Source organism: Mytilus galloprovincialis, chromosome 2 (assembly GCF_965363235.1).
Source record: "Mytilus galloprovincialis chromosome 2, xbMytGall1.hap1.1, whole genome shotgun sequence".
NCBI lineage: Eukaryota > Metazoa > Mollusca > Bivalvia > Mytilida > Mytilidae > Mytilus > Mytilus galloprovincialis.
In genome coordinates this window covers 41930895-41949280 of record NC_134839.1, presented here as the reverse complement: position 1 = coordinate 41949280, position 18386 = coordinate 41930895, and the positions used below count along the sequence as shown (strand labels likewise).

Sequence of the window (18386 nt, the reverse complement as noted above, 5' to 3'; positions counted from 1 at the left end):
TGCTTGTTCTATATGCCATTTTGTTCTTCTTTGTTACATTTTTTTTTAGCGATTAAGATTATAACACAATGTTGACTGCTGTATTTTTGACATTTTTACCTATAATGTCTGTTTGTTTTGTACACGCATCGTTGTCAATATAATGAAATTTGATGCGACTTTCATATAAGTGAGAGGTTTAGCTAGCTATAAAACCAGGTTCAATCCACCATTTTCTACACATGAAAATGTCTGTATCAAGTCAGGAATATGACAGTTTGTTATGGTGTTTAAGCTTTTGATTTTGCCATTTGATTAGGGACTTTGCGTTTTGAATTTTCCTCGGAGTTCAGTAATTTAGGGATTTTACAATACTGCTAAAGACTATTGCGATTTTACTCTTTTTTTTTTTTGCTAAACATTGATAGTGATGGTATGATATAACTATGTTGTTAATTTTCAATACATAAATTTGGAAAAAAAGGTGGTGCTTTGTAATTAAATGTTTGATAAGATGAAGAAGGCTGTTGATTTGTATGATTGTTCGAATTGTCTTAACTTGAAAATACGCAATTGTTTAGTTTAGTTTCTAAGTATACTCATCTGTATTCAGAATTCCTTTTTCAATATCCTCCGAATCGATTGCACAATGTTGCTAATAGATTTACCCTGGCCTACTCCACATCGTTTTTCAAATCGTCGATTTTTCGTAAAATGTCTTGTCACAACACTTCTGTTTGCTTTCCTAATCTTGCCTTTCTTCAAGTTGTTAATGTCGGACCGTACGCTGAATGTGTTGTTAAATTCATAAATCAACAACTTTGCGTCGTCTTTGAGGGATGTTATATCTGCGTTCTTCAACATTTGGATTATTCTTTTGATCGGTTTTTGTTTAATGACAGCTATGCTGGAGGCTATGAAAACGATTTCATGGTCGCTTATTACAAGTACCGGCTCACACATATTTATGGGGGATGGTCTGCTGGTGAGGAATAAGTCCATGACGTTTAGATGTCTTGTTGGAAATTAAACCGATTGTGTAAGCACAAGGTCGTTCTTTTGAGAAAAGGAGGTGTCATTGATGTCTTTGTTGTACTGATTACCTGTGATTGTGTTGATGACCAGTTGATATCAGGGAGGTTGAGATCACCTTCGATACAGATTGTTGTTGTATTTAAAAAAAAATGTCTCAGACAATGGAACACAGAGACATTGCATATTCAATGCCACTGTTAGATGGACGATAAGCTGAAATGACTATTAATATTGAGGATTTGTTGGAGACACAGTAAATTTTAAGAGCATTTTGAACTTGGTATTCCAATAGCATTGCTGATAATGTATGATATGATCGCAGCCATGACGCCACCGTAATATGTCTATTTGTACAAATTACTATTGTATCTCTTTACTGTTACTTCTTTTTACTAAACTGAGTTATATAAGTCGAGGAAACAATATCTATGACTAATTTTCGTTCCCTAATTTTCTATAGTGTTTACAGAATTCAAACTAAATAGGAAAGAAAAAATATTTGAAATTTCCGCAACCAGTACCATCGCCATTATTATTATTATTTCAAGATCTTGAACGAGAATATAAATATCTATATTAGAAACTTGAATTTCCGTCATGTTAATCTCGAACATTACTAGAGAAGAGGATTAACAATCTTGAACGTTTTGTTAAAATCTGGAGGATTGATGTTTTCACCACAGCCACCATCATCTGCCTAAATGTGAACAAAATGGCGTATTCATGATTCATGAATATACACCGACTTATATGATGCACACTATTCTATTGTCATGTTTTTCTTAATCGATTAACGCATATTTCAGATCTAAAGAAAATCATCAAGAATTGTTTTATTTATTAGGTAAAGTAAGATCAATAGTCTTGTCAAACAGCTTATTCCGTGTATATTGTACGTAATCTATATATGATCCAATTGACACTCGTGTATGCATGTGTATGAGCAATGGACTTTAATGAATTCAAATGTTTGGAATTTCTGAAAACACTTACGAAGACAATGCAAACATATAAATCAAATTAAACCCGGAAAGGCACGTAATTATAGAAACAAATTAAGTCATTACAGCTGTAAACAATAAAAAATCAACAGAAAAAGGATAATACATTAACCATCGACGATTGAAATATCAGGCATTGTAGTGACAACCCGCTCAAGCCAGACTAGCTTAATGTTTTGTATACAATGATAGTATCTACTTTACTCCATATTTACTGTTTGTCAGTGCAATCACATACAATCGTTTTGTTGGTTTTATTGATATTAATACCTGGAAAGTTAAAGCCAACATCTGTCATAATTCTTTATTTGGACAAAAGATTTTGATAACTAGTATAATAAAATGTTTCAATTATCGCTAACGTTAGCTCAGTTTCTGATAAACACTTGGAAATAATATAATCAGACCGAATGTATACTTTTGGAACACCAGACAGTCCCTTAAAAAGAACACATACATTTGTACATATCTATAACCAATTAAAATGTCAATATTGTCCGTGAACAATTGAGAAGTCTTTCATTTTCTATAGCAAACTAGACATTCAAATAGACATAGAGTGCCGTAGAAAAAGCACACATAAAATCCATAAATTAGGACAAAAAACTACAACATGACTATAACTTTTGACCTTATATAGTCTTGTGAAAGGCATTGGTCCCCAATGTCATTGCAAAATACCACATAGGTCTAGAGCCTTTGGTTTCACAGTTAGAGCTAATAATGTTTTTTTCGAAGACCGTCAATGTGAGTTATGCTTTCTAGAACAGATCATATTACGGCCAAAATTAAAACAAGTTGCTCCTAAATCACACAAATATTTGCCACTTTATAAGGATTTGTAAGTATAATCATTATGTTTTAGAGAGTATCTCCTAACATTATAAAAAGTCAAAATGTCAAAGTTAATTTAAGATTTGACCTTGAGACATGTTAAAGGTCACACGAATTGATAATCGTTGATGATGATATAAGGTGTCTATGACTTACGGTTTCTGAGTTTTATTGACAAACCACAGCGGTTAATTTTCAAAGGGGTATAATTATTCCAAGGTGTCTTTCAATATCTTTCAATATTTTCGATCCAAAATATGTAACAACACCAGGGTAAACTTATAAACATTTCCAGCTTCATGTATATACAAGAAACATGTTCATATTGATTACAAAATAAAGGTCTTTACGTGAAATAGTTCGTTTCTGAAATAAAAATGTTAGATTTTTCGTATGAGGTCTTGCCTGTGATCCTGTCTCACTGCTGAATCGAAGATGAGGTTTTGCAATTATGCAACACTTGTCTTATTGTTTCTCAAAAAGCTACATGTTAATTAGAATCTGCAAAAAAACACCATTTTTCAACATTTTATTCAATGAATGTAATGCCACAAATAGGTTGTAAAGGTCTTATTTTGAAATGAGCAGTTTCGACTTCAATAAATTAACATATGCGTCAAAAATTTATTTAAAAGTTTGATTCTAGTTATTTGGTATTGGATTGCACATGAAATTTTAATTAGGATACATGTTTAGCGCGTCCAACATGGCATTTATTTTTTGAATTCAACGATTGGCCTCAGTAATCTTGTGAACATTGTGAACACGGGTTATGTTCTTCTCATATATGTTATGATGGTATGATACTAAACCCCTAACGGGAAGGATTGTGCCTGATGTTCATATGATGAAATCATAATCTTTCAGTCAGTTTAGTTGAAGTCTGGAGCTGGCATGTCAGTTAACTGCTAGTAGTCTGTTGTTATTTATGTATTATTGTCATTTTGTTTATTTTCTTTGGTTACATCTTCTGACATCAGACTCGGATTTCTCTTGAACTGAATTTTAATGTGCGTATTGTTATGCGTTTACTTTACTACATTGGTTAGAGGTTTAGGGGGAGGGTTGAGATCTCACAAACATGTTTAACCCCGCCGCATTTTTGCGCCTGTCCCAAGTCAGGAGCCTCTGGCCTTTGTTAGTCTTGTATTATTTTAATTTTAGTTTCTTGTGTATAATTTGGAAATTAGTATGGCGTTCATTATCACTGGACTAGTATATATTTGTTTAGGGGCCAGCTGAAGGACGCCTCCGGGTGCGGGAATTTCTCGCTACATTGAAGACCTGTTGGTGACCCTCTGCTGTTGTTTTTTATTTGGGCGGGTTGTTGTCTCTTTGACACATTCCCCATTTCAATTCTCAATTTTATTGCCCATTTAAACTTACAAAGCCATGAAACTGGAATCATGTTCGGGAAATGATAATAAGCGATTAATCATACATACAACGGTTTAAAGTATCTCCAATCTTTACATCATCATATATTTTGTTTTCCAGATCATTAAATTTCATCGATTTTACCGGTTCATGATGCTACATAACATCTAATGGGATTACGTCTTCAAATATCCTATAAACAGATAAACAATGAAAAAAAGACACTAAACGAAAACAGATAAAAAAATCAAATAGATATTTCATCACAAAACATAAAAGGGCGAATTTAGTATATACTTACAACCATTAATTGAATAGAAAACGAATGTGGCTAAGATTGAGCATGGTACTTTCTCCTTAACTTCCCTCAAAATCCTTCTTGACATTACCCTTTCTTTCACGACGCTATCGTTTGCATATAAAAAATACTTTGAAATTGTTGATACATGTCGTTTGTAATACTACCAACGAATATGTTTGTTTTATTCAGAGAGGTATTTTGGTCGACTTTAATTTAGTTGTTAATTTCTGTTTCATTTGGTCTCTTATGGAGAGTTGTCTCATTGGCAATCATATCATGTCTTCTTTTTTTATATTTAAGCTAGAATCCTGTCAAAACCTGTACTAGGAAGTTCGCTCCGTGTTGAAGGTCTCCATGTTACTTTAAGATGAGGAACACCAATTAAGGAGATGTTTCTTTGCCATGGTTTTGTCAAATGCATTTAAAGTGCTTGTGTGTTGCATAGATACATCTTTGCTTTTATTTTATGTGTAAATATTTCATATAGCTAGGTAGTTATAGGGGTAAATTCAGTAAATAAATATATGTCATCAGGGACCACCCATTTAGGGGAGAGCTTTCTGTATAACACTGAAGTTATATGCTCTTCGGATTGGCAGATAATGTTTGTAATGAATATTTTTTGGTAGATGGATCAAAACTAGAGTTGAAAAAAAAAAAAAAAATATATGCTGAATGTACTAATTTTTTCCCCTTCTGGGTTGAAAAGTAATGGGGGTCAGTATAGGAATTCAGTGCGAATCTACATTGTTTGTAAACAAGGCCATGTGAATGCCCAAAAATGCCGCATGACCCTATGTTTTTATTGTTGCAAAAGATAGGGCTACATTTGTACTTTCATGAATGATATATGAAAGATTTTAATTTCTAAAGGTAAATCAGGTATAAATTTATTTCCACACATACATGTAGATTAGCATTAAAGTCAATGGGAGATTTTTTACTGAATTTACCCCTATAGGAAAATATGCGCTTTTTCACTGTACTTGTCCAAGGCCACACAATAATCACAAAACTCATTTCCTGTAAATGTTAATGTAATGGAAGGATTTTGGAACCATTTAAAGCTGTTTTTTACACAAATTTCTATCTTTAACTGCGGCTTTCCAGGATGCACTCAGTGTACTGTGAGAGAAGCATGAAGTATATTGTAAAAATCAGTTTTTGTGTCCAGATTGAAAGAAATAATAGAAATTACACTTGAGAGTTATGCTATCAATGAAAGGCATAAATATTCTCCCCATTTACATCACATTTTGCACATATTTCTCCTCATAATGTATAAAATCATATGAAAAAAATGGATTACCTCCCTTTGACATAGTGCTTTTTTTTAGCTGTGTTCTCCATGATTAGTTGTAGAACAAGTGGTAAATAAGCACTTTTCTAGTATTTTAACACTCAAATAATCTGACCGCATGAAGGTATTCATTTATTTTTACACAACGCTTTGCGTTTCTTTATTGAAAGAATATACTAGACAAGTTTTCATGATTACAGGTCCTTCATCCATGAAGCAAGTGTTGAAATGTTTGTAATTGGATTTTTATGTTAAATAATTTGCTTTCAAATATTCTAAATTGTTACTTCAATCTCCAAAATGCAAAGTTTGGTCATACCTAATCTTATTTTTTTATATTTGGCACTTTTTTCTATTTCAGTTCTAGCTGTCTAGTTTTGGCGAAGAACCCATCCTGATGTTGGGGTAACAGGAATTTCTGCAGAGTGATTGTCAATGACATTTTGTGAAATTTACAAGTAATTAAAACACAGATTTAGTATAATGAAACATAATTGTTGTTTTATTTGGTATGAAACTGCTTAAAAAAGCCTTTGAAAAGTCTTTATGGGTCTTTTCATGGTATTTAACCAAAAACTTCCATATAAGGAAAAAACTAACTAAGAGTACACCAAGACTTTAGTTTCTAGATGTACTTGCAATACTAGTCAAAGCAAACACAGAAAACAATTCATATTTATTAAACATAGTATTTTACACCATTCTTTTAAAAACAGTCAATGCGCAACTTAATATACCAAATATACATTGGCCGCAGTATGGGCTGTAGTTTAAATTTTGCTCTATCTTTACAAATTCAGCATTTATGAAGGTTGTATTGAAACTGGAACTTGAAAATTGGATACATTACATGTTTATTACAAAAAAAGTTGGAAAAGAAGTAAAAAAGTCCCTTATAGGGGTAAATTCAGTAAATAAATATATGTCATCAGGGACCGCCCATTTAGGGGAGAGCTTTCTGTATAACACTGAAGTTATATGCTCTTCTGATTGGCAGATAATGTTTGTAATGAATATTTTTTGGTAGATGGATCAAAACTAGAGTTGAAAAAAAATAAAAAATATATGCTGAATGTACTAATTTTTTCCCCTTCTGGGTTGAAAAGTAATGGGGGTCAGTATAGGAATTCAGTGCGAATCTACATTGTTTGTAAACAAGGCCATGTGAATGCCCAAAAATGCCGCATGACCCTATGTTTTTATTGTTGCAAAAGATAGGGCTACATTTGTACTTTCATGAATGATATATGAAAGATTTTAATTTCTAAAGGTAAATCAGGTACTGTAAATTCAGAAATTATTGCGCACATTTATTATTGCGATTTTGTCATTTTACACTTGAATGCGATTTTAATTTTTACGATTTTGAGAAAAAGTCATGCTTAATTCAGTTAAAGTATTACAAAATGCGAGTTTTAATTATTGCGTTTACAACTCCGTCGCATTATTGGCAATAATAAAAACCTCGCAATAATTTCTGAATTTACAGTATAAATTTATTTCCACACATACATGTAGATTAGCATTAAAGTCAATGGGAGATTTTTTACTGAATTTACCCCTATAGGAAAATATGCGCTTTTTCACTGTACTTGTCCAAGGCCACACAATAATCACAAAACTCATTTCCTGTAAATGTTAATGTAATGGAAGGATTTTGGAACCATTTAAAGCTGTTTTTACACAAATTTCTATCTTTAACTGCGGCTTTCCAGGATGCACTCAGTGTACTGTGAGAGAAGCATGAAGTATATTGTAAAAATCAGTTTTTGTGTCCACATTGAAAGAAATAATAGAAATTACACTTGAGAGTTATGCTATCAATGAAAGGCATAAATATTCTCCCCATTTACATCACATTTTGCACATATTTCTCCTCATAATGTATAAAATCATATGAAAAAATGGATTACCTCCCTTTGACATAGTGGTTTTTTTTTAGCTGTGTTCTCCATGATAAGTTGTAGAACAAGTGGTAAATAAGCACTTTTCTAGTATTTTAACACTCAAATAATCTGACCGCATGAAGGTATTCATTTATTTTTACACAACGCTTTGCGTTTCTTTATTGAAAGAATATACTAGACAAGTTTTCACGATTACAGGTCCTTCATCCATGAAGCAAGTGTTGAAATGTTTGTAATTGGATTTTTATGTTAAATAATTTGCTTTTAAATATTCTAAATTGTTACTTCAATCTCCAAAATGTAAAGTTTGGTCATACCTAATCTTATTTTTTTTATATTTGGCACTTTTTTCTATTTCAGTTCTAGCTGTCTAGTTTTGGCGAAGAACCCATCCTGATGTTGGGGTAACAGGAATTTCTGCAGAGTGATTGTCAATGACATTTTGTGAAATTTACAAGTAATTAAAACACAGATTTAGTATAATGAAACATAATTGTTGTTTTATTTGGTATGAAACTGCTTAAAAAAGCCTTTGAAAAGTCTTTATGGATCTTTTCATGGTATTTAACCAAAAACTTCCATATAAGGAAAAACTAACTAAGAGTACACCAAGACTTTAGTTTCTAGATGTACTTGCAATACTAGTCAAAACAAACACAGAAAACAATTCATATTTATTAAACATAGTATTTTACACCATTCTTTTAAAAACAGTCAATGCGCAACTTAATATACCAAATATACATTGGCCGCAGTATGGGCTGTAGTTTAAATTTTGCTCTATCTTTACAAATTCAGCATTTATGAAGGTTGTATTGAAACTGGAACTTGAAAATTGGATACATTACATGTTTATTACAAAAAAAGTTGGAAAAGAAGTAAAAAAGTCCCTTATAGGGGTAAATTCAGTAAATAAATATATGTCATCAGGGACCGCCCATTTAGGGGAGAGCTTTCTGTATAACACTGAAGTTATATGCTCTTCTGATTGGCAGATAATGTTTGTAATGAATATTTTGTGGTAGATGGATCAAAACTAGAGTTGAAAAAAAATAAAAAATATATGCTGAATGTACTAATTTTTTCCCCTTCTGGGTTGAAAAGTAATGGGGGTCAGTATAGGAATTCAGTGCGAATCTACATTGTTTGTAAACAAGGCCATGTGAATGCCCAAAAATGCCGCATGACCCTATGTTTTTATTGTTGCAAAAGATAGGGCTACATTTGTACTTTCATGAATGATATATGAAAGATTTTAATTTCTAAAGGTAAATCAGGTACTGTAAATTCAGAAATTATTGCGCACATTTATTATTGCGATTTTGTCATTTTACACTTGAATGCGATTTTAATTTTTACGATTTTGAGAAAAAGTCATGCTTAATTCAGTTAAAGTATTACAAAATGCGAGTTTTAATTATTGCGTTTACAACTCCGTCGCATTATTGGCAATAATAAAAACCTCGCAATAATTTCTGAATTTACAGTATAAATTTATTTCCACACATACATGTAGATTAGCATTAAAGTCAATGGGAGATTTTTTACTGAATTTACCCCTATAGGAAAATATGCGCTTTTTCACTGTACTTGTCCAAGGCCACACAATAATCACAAAACTCATTTCCTGTAAATGTTAATGTAATGGAAGGATTTTGGAACCATTTAAAGCTGTTTTTACACAAATTTCTATCTTTAACTGCGGCTTTCCAGGATGCACTCAGTGTACTGTGAGAGAAGCATGAAGTATATTGTAAAAATCAGTTTTTGTGTCCACATTGAAAGAAATAATAGAAATTACACTTGAGAGTTATGCTATCAATGAAAGGCATAAATATTCTCCCCATTTACATCACATTTTGCACATATTTCTCCTCATAATGTATAAAATCATATGAAAAATGGATTACCTCCCTTTGACATAGTGGTTTTTTTTTTAGCTGTGTTCTCCATGATAAGTTGTAGAACAAGTGGTAAATAAGCACTTTTCTAGTATTTTAACACTCAAATAATCTGACCGCATGAAGGTATTCATTTATTTTTACACAACGCTTTGCGTTTCTTTATTGAAAGAATATACTAGACAAGTTTTCATGATTACAGGTCCTTCATCCATGAAGCAAGTGTTGAAATGTTTGTAATTGGATTTTTATGTTAAATAATTTGCTTTTAAATATTCTAAATTGTTACTTCAATCTCCAAAATGTAAAGTTTGGTCATACCTAATCTTATTTTTTTATATTTGGCACTTTTTTCTATTTCAGTTCTAGCTGTCTAGTTTTGGCGAAGAACCCATCCTGATGTTGGGGTAACAGGAATTTCTGCAGAGTGATTGTCAATGACATTTTGTGAAATTTACAAGTAATTAAAACACAGATTTAGTATAATGAAACATAATTGTTGTTTTATTTGGTATGAAACTGCTTAAAAAAGCCTTTGAAAAGTCTTTATGGATCTTTTCATGGTATTTAACCAAAAACTTCCATATAAGGAAAAACTAACTAAGAGTACACCAAGACTTTAGTTTCTAGATATACTTGCAATACTAGTCAAAACAAACACAGAAAACAATTCATATTTATTAAACATAGTATTTTACACCATTCTTTTAAAAACAGTCAATGCGCAACTTAATATACCAAATATACATTGGCCGCAGTATGGGCTGTAGTTTAAATTTTGCTCTATCTTTACAAATTCAGCATTTATGAAGGTTGTATTGAAACTGGAACTTGAAAATTGGATACATTACATGTTTATTACAAAAAAAGTTGGAAAAGAAGTAAAAAAGTCCCTTATAGGGGTAAATTCAGTAAATAAATATATGTCATCAGGGACCGCCCATTTAGGGGAGAGCTTTCTGTATAACACTGAAGTTATATGCTCTTCTGATTGGCAGATAATGTTTGTAATGAATATTTTTTGGTAGATGGATCAAAACTAGAGTTGAAAAAAAATAAAAAATATATGCTGAATGTACTAATTTTTTCCCCTTCTGGGTTGAAAAGTAATGGGGGTCAGTATAGGAATTCAGTGCGAATCTACATTGTTTGTAAACAAGGCCATGTGAATGCCCAAAAATGCCGCATGACCCTATGTTTTTATTGTTGCAAAAGATAGGGCTACATTAGTACTTTCATGAATGATATATGAAAGATTTTAATTTCTAAAGGTAAATCAGGTATAAATTTATTTCCACACATACATGTAGATTAGCATTAAAGTCAATGGGAGATTTTTTACTGAATTTACCCCTATAGGAAAATATGCGCTTTTTCACTGTACTTGTCCAAGGCCACACAATAATCACAAAACTCATTTCCTGTAAATGTTAATGTAATGGAAGGATTTTGGAACCATTTAAAGCTGTTTTTACACAAATTTCTATCTTTAACTGCGGCTTTCCAGGATGCACTCAGTGTACTGTGAGAGAAGCATGAAGTATATTGTAAAAATCAGTTTTTGTGTCCACATTGAAAGAAATAATAGAAATTACACTTGAGAGTTATGCTATCAATGAAAGGCATAAATATTCTCCCCATTTACATCACATTTTGCACATATTTCTCCTCATAATGTATAAAATCATATGAAAAATGGATTACCTCCCTTTGACATAGTGGTTTTTTTTTAGCTGTGTTCTCCATGATAAGTTGTAGAACAAGTGGTAAATAAGCACTTTTCTAGTATTTTAACACTCAAATAATCTGACCGCATGAAGGTATTCATTTATTTTTACACAACGCTTTGCGTTTCTTTATTGAAAGAATATACTAGACAAGTTTTCATGATTACAGGTCCTTCATCCATGAAGCAAGTGTTGAAATGTTTGTAATTGGATTTTTATGTTAAATAATTTGCTTTTAAATATTCTAAATTGTTACTTCAATCTCCAAAATGTAAAGTTTGGTCATACCTAATCTTATTTTTTTATATTTGGCACTTTTTTCTATTTCAGTTCTAGCTGTCTAGTTTTGGCGAAGAACCCATCCTGATGTTGGGGTAACAGGAATTTCGGCAGAGTGATTGTCAATGACATTTTGTGAAATTTACAAGTAATTAAAACACAGATTTAGTATAATGAAACATAATTGTTGTTTTATTTGGTATGAAATTGCTTAAAAAAGCCTTTGAAAAGTCTTTATGGATCTTTTCATGGTATTTAACCAAAAAATTCCATATAAGGAAAAAACTAACTAAGAGTACACCAAGACTTTAGTTTCTAGATGTACTTGCAATACTAGTCAAGGCAAACACAGAAAACAATTCACATTTATTAAACATAGTATTTTACACCGTTCTTTTAAAAACAGCCAATGCGCAACTTAATATACCAAATATACATTGGCCGCAGTATGGGCTGTAGTTTAAATTTTGCTCTATCTTTACAAATTCAGCATTTATGAAGGTTGTATTGAAACTGGAACTTGAAAATATGATACATTACATGTTTATTACAAAAAAAGTTGGAAAAGAAGTAAAAAAGTCCCTTATAGGGGTAAATTCAGTAAATAAATATATGTCATCAGGGACCGCCCATTTAGGGGAGAGCTTTCTGTATAACACTGAAGTTATATGCTCTTCTGATTGGCAGATAATGTTTGTAATGAATATTTTTTGGTAGATGGATCAAAACTAGAGTTGAAAAAAAATAAAAAATATATGCTGAATGTACTAATTTTTTCCCCTTCTGGGTTGAAAAGTAATGGGGGTCAGTATAGGAATTCAGTGCGAATCTACATTGTTTGTAAACAAGGCCATGTGAATGCCCAAAAATGCCGCATGACCCTATGTTTTTATTGTTGCAAAAGATAGGGCTACATTTGTACTTTCATGAATGATATATGAAAGATTTTAATTTCTAAAGGTAAATCAGGTATAAATTTATTTCCACACATACATGTAGATTAGCATTAAAGTCAATGGGAGATTTTTTACTGAATTTACCCCTATAGGAAAATATGCGCTTTTTCACTGTACTTGTCCAAGGCCACACAATAATCACAAAACTCATTTCCTGTAAATGTTAATGTAATGGAAGGATTTTGGAACCATTTAAAGCTGTTTTTTACACAAATTTCTATCTTTAACTGCGGCTTTCCAGGATGCACTCAGTGTACTGTGAGAGAAGCATGAAGTATATTGTAAAAATCAGTTTTTGTGTCCACATTGAAAGAAATAATAGAAATTACACTTGAGAGTTATGCTATCAATGAAAGGCATAAATATTCTCCCCATTTACATCACATTTTTCACATATTTCTCCTCATAATGTATAAAATCATATGAAAAAATGGATTACCTCCCTTTGACATAGTGGTTTTTTTTAGCTGTGTTCTCCATGATAAGTTGTAGAACAAGTGGTAAATAAGCACTTTTCTAGTATTTTAACACTCAAATAATCTGACCGCATGAAGGTATTCATTTATTTTTACACAACGCTTTGCGTTTCTTTATTGAAAGAATATACTAGACAAGTTTTCACGATTACAGGTCCTTCATCCATGAAGCAAGTGTTGAAATGTTTGTAATTGGATTTTTATGTTAAATAATTTGCTTTTAAATATTCTAAATTGTTACTTCAATCTCCAAAATGTAAAGTTTGGTCATACCTAATCTTATTTTTTTTATATTTGGCACTTTTTTCTATTTCAGTTCTAGCTGTCTAGTTTTGGCGAAGAACCCATCCTGATGTTGGGGTAACAGGAATTTCTGCAGAGTGATTGTCAATGACATTTTGTGAAATTTACAAGTAATTAAAACACAGATTTAGTATAATGAAACATAATTGTTGTTTTATTTGGTATGAAACTGCTTAAAAAAGCCTTTGAAAAGTCTTTATGGGTCTTTTCATGGTATTTAACCAAAAACTTCCATATAAGGAAAAAACTAACTAAGAGTACACCAAGACTTTAGTTTCTTGATGTACTTGCAATACTAGTCAAAGCAAACACAGAAAACAATTCATATTTATTAAACATAGTATTTTACACCATTCTTTAAAAAACAGTCAATGCGCAACTTAATATACCAAATATACATTGGCCACAGTATGGGCTGTAGTATAAATTTTGCTCTATCTTTACAAATTCAGCATTTATGAAGGTTGTATTGAAACCGGAACTTGAAAATTGGATACATTACATGTTTATTACAAAAAAAGTTGGAAAAGAAGTAAAAAAGTCCCTTATAGGGGTAAATTCAGTAAATAAATATATGTCATCAGGGACCGCCCATTTAGGGGAGAGCTTTCTGTATAACACTGAAGTTATATGCTCTTCTGATTGGCAGATAATGTTTGTAATGAATATTTTTTGGTAGATGGATCAAAACTAGAGTTGAAAAAAAATAAAAAATATATGCTGAATGTACTAATTTTTTCCCCTTCTGGGTTGAAAAGTAATGGGGGTCAGTATAGGAATTCAGTGCGAATCTACATTGTTTGTAAACAAGGCCATGTGAATGCCCAAAAATGCCGCATGACCCTATGTTTTTATTGTTGCAAAAGATAGGGCTACATTTGTACTTTCATGAATGATATATGAAAGATTTTAATTTCTAAAGGTAAATCAGGTATAAATTTATTTCCACACATACATGTAGATTAGCATTAAAGTCAATGGGAGATTTTTTACTGAATTTACCCCTATAGGAAAATATGCGCTTTTTCACTGTACTTGTCCAAGGCCACACAATAATCACAAAACTCATTTCCTGTAAATGTTAATGTAATGGAAGGATTTTGGAACCATTTAAAGCTGTTTTTTACACAAATTTCTATCTTTAACTGCGGCTTTCCAGGATGCACTCAGTGTACTGTGAGAGAAGCATGAAGTATATTGTAAAAATCAGTTTTTGTGTCCACATTGAAAGAAATAATAGAAATTACACTTGAGAGTTATGCTATCAATGAAAGGCATAAATATTCTCCCCATTTACATCACATTTTTCACATATTTCTCCTCATAATGTATAAAATCATATGAAAAAATGGATTACCTCCCTTTGACATAGTGGTTTTTTTTAGCTGTGTTCTCCATGATAAGTTGTAGAACAAGTGGTAAATAAGCACTTTTCTAGTATTTTAACACTCAAATAATCTGACCGCATGAAGGTATTCATTTATTTTTACACAACGCTTTGCGTTTCTTTATTGAAAGAATATACTAGACAAGTTTTCACGATTACAGGTCCTTCATCCATGAAGCAAGTGTTGAAATGTTTGTAATTGGATTTTTATGTTAAATAATTTGCTTTTAAATATTCTAAATTGTTACTTCAATCTCCAAAATGTAAAGTTTGGTCATACCTAATCTTATTTTTTTTATATTTGGCACTTTTTTCTATTTCAGTTCTAGCTGTCTAGTTTTGGCGAAGAACCCATCCTGATGTTGGGGTAACAGGAATTTCTGCAGAGTGATTGTCAATGACATTTTGTGAAATTTACAAGTAATTAAAACACAGATTTAGTATAATGAAACATAATTGTTGTTTTATTTGGTATGAAACTGCTTAAAAAAGCCTTTGAAAAGTCTTTATGGGTCTTTTCATGGTATTTAACCAAAAACTTCCATATAAGGAAAAAACTAACTAAGAGTACACCAAGACTTTAGTTTCTTGATGTACTTGCAATACTAGTCAAAGCAAACACAGAAAACAATTCATATTTATTAAACATAGTATTTTACACCATTCTTTAAAAAACAGTCAATGCGCAACTTAATATACCAAATATACATTGGCCACAGTATGGGCTGTAGTATAAATTTTGCTCTATCTTTACAAATTCAGCATTTATGAAGGTTGTATTGAAACCGGAACTTGAAAATTGGATACATTACATGTTTATTACAAAAAAAGTTGGAAAAGAAGTAAAAAAGTCCCTTATAGGGGTAAATTCAGTAAATAAATATATGTCATCAGGGACCGCCCATTTAGGGGAGAGCTTTCTGTATAACACTGAAGTTATATGCTCTTCTGATTGGCAGATAATGTTTGTAATGAATATTTTTTGGTAGATGGATCAAAACTAGAGTTGAAAAAAAATAAAAAATATATGCTGAATGTACTAATTTTTTCCCCTTCTGGGTTGAAAAGTAATGGGGGTCAGTATAGGAATTCAGTGCGAATCTACATTGTTTGTAAACAAGGCCATGTGAATGCCCAAAAATGCCGCATGACCCTATGTTTTTATTGTTGCAAAAGATAGGGCTACATTTGTACTTTCATGAATGATATATGAAAGATTTTAATTTCTAAAGGTAAATCAGGTATAAATTTATTTCCACACATACATGTAGATTAGCATTAAAGTCAATGGGAGATTTTTTACTGAATTTACCCCTATAGGAAAATATGCGCTTTTTCACTGTACTTGTCCAAGGCCACACAATAATCACAAAACTCATTTCCTGTAAATGTTAATGTAATGGAAGGATTTTGGAACCATTTAAAGCTGTTTTTTACACAAATTTCTATCTTTAACTGCGGCTTTCCAGGATGCACTCAGTGTACTGTGAGAGAAGCATGAAGTATATTGTAAAAATCAGTTTTTGTGTCCACATTGAAAGAAATAATAGAAATTACACTTGAGAGTTATGCTATCAATGAAAGGCATAAATATTCTCCCCATTTACATCACATTTTTCACATATTTCTCCTCATAATGTATAAAATCATATGAAAAAATGGATTACCTCCCTTTGACATAGTGGTTTTTTTTAGCTGTGTTCTCCATGATAAGTTGTAGAACAAGTGGTAAATAAGCACTTTTCTAGTATTTTAACACTCAAATAATCTGACCGCATGAAGGTATTCATTTATTTTTACACAACGCTTTGCGTTTCTTTATTGAAAGAATATACTAGACAAGTTTTCACGATTACAGGTCCTTCATCCATGAAGCAAGTGTTGAAATGTTTGTAATTGGATTTTTATGTTAAATAATTTGCTTTTAAATATTCTAAATTGTTACTTCAATCTCCAAAATGTAAAGTTTGGTCATACCTAATCTTATTTTTTTTATATTTGGCACTTTTTTCTATTTCAGTTCTAGCTGTCTAGTTTTGGCGAAGAACCCATCCTGATGTTGGGGTAACAGGAATTTCTGCAGAGTGATTGTCAATGACATTTTGTGAAATTTACAAGTAATTAAAACACAGATTTAGTATAATGAAATATAATTGTTGTTTTATTTGGTATGAAACTGCTTAAAAAAGCCTTTGAAAAGTCTTTATGGGTCTTTTCATGGTATTTAACCAAAAACTTCCATATAAGGAAAAAACTAACTAAGAGTACACCAAGACTTTAGTTTCTTGATGTACTTGCAATACTAGTCAAAGCAAACACAGAAAACAATTCATATTTATTAAACATAGTATTTTACACCATTCTTTTAAAAACAGTCAATGCGCAACTTAATATACCAAATATACATTGGCCGCAGTATGGGCTGTAGTATAAATTTTGCTCTATCTTTACAAATTCAGCATTTATGAAGGTTGTATTGAAACTGGAACTTGAAAATTGGATACATTACATGTTTATTACAAAAAAAGTTGGAAAAGAAGTAAAAAAGTCCCTTATAGGGGTAAATTCAGTAAATAAATATATGTCATCAGGGACCGCCCATTTAGGGGAGAGCTTTCTGTATAACACTGAAGTTATATGCTCTTCTGATTGGCAGATAATGTTTGTAATGAATATTTTTTGGTAGATGGATCAAAACTAGAGTTGAAAAAAAATAAAAAATATATGCTGAATGTACTAATTTTTTCCCCTTCTGGGTTGAAAAGTAATGGGGGTCAGTATAGGAATTCAGTGCGAATCTACATTGTTTGTAAACAAGGCCATGTGAATGCCCAAAAATGCCGCATGACCCTATGTTTTTATTGTTGCAAAAGATAGGGCTACATTTGTACTTTCATGAATGATATATGAAAGATTTTAATTTCTAAAGGTAAATCAGGTATAAATTTATTTCCACACATAGGTTAGCATTAAAGTCAATAGGAGATTTTTTACTGAATTTACCCCTATATCTTTAAACGTCTTGCTTCATCTGATGGAGATTTCTTGCAATCCATGTAAGTTCACATCTGTATAATTCTTAGGTGAAATGTCATTTTCAAAGTCGTTTCAAAATCTTTAACTTTAGAAACATATTGTATAGCTACTTTGAAAATTGATAACGCCAACTTGAGGGCAAATGTACATGTACCTTGATATATGTTTTTTTTTATCATGGCAAGACATGATATTACTTAGAAGTAAACAAAAACAAATACACATAAAAGATAAATAAATGGGTGTAAGAGAAAAATGAATATTAACTTTTGCCTTCTTATATATATATATATATATATATATATATATATATATATATATATATATATATATATATATATATATATTCTTGTCATTGTTTATTGTTGTACTTGAAGAGAAGTATTGCAGTAAATAAATAAAAATAAGTAATAATTGAATATTTATTGTCCTTTTACCTTAATTTATGTTATGACTTTTAGTAAAATTTCAAAAATACCAAGGGGCCTCAGTTGCTGAGTGGTCTAATTAGTTCCTACTGTAATCACTAGCCAGTCAACACTGAGGTTGTGAGTTCGAACCCCGATCGTGCGGGTACAATCGACTCC

The 18386-nt window shown here is 31.4% G+C and overlaps 2 long non-coding RNA genes across 3 annotated transcripts; both read left to right on the top strand.

The window, feature by feature from the left end:
* Positions 1-5238: 5238 nt before the first annotated feature.
* LOC143062254 (uncharacterized) lies at positions 5239-11790 on the top strand. The gene is made up of 5 exons (XR_012974641.1): positions 5239-5400; positions 6189-6285; positions 8095-8191; positions 9999-10095; positions 11693-11790. It is a non-coding gene; the product is annotated as an uncharacterized LOC143062254 (long non-coding RNA).
* A 551-nt stretch (positions 11791-12341) lies between these two features.
* On the top strand, positions 12342-16905 carry LOC143062253 (uncharacterized). 2 transcript variants are annotated; one of them, XR_012974639.1, is made up of 4 exons: positions 12342-12601; positions 13390-13486; positions 15087-15183; positions 16784-16905. It is a non-coding gene; the product is annotated as an uncharacterized LOC143062253 (long non-coding RNA). The 2 variants fall into 2 exon arrangements; XR_012974640.1 differs by lacking the exons at positions 12342-12601; positions 13390-13486 and adding an exon at positions 14039-14298.
* Positions 16906-18386: the final 1481 nt, after the last annotated feature.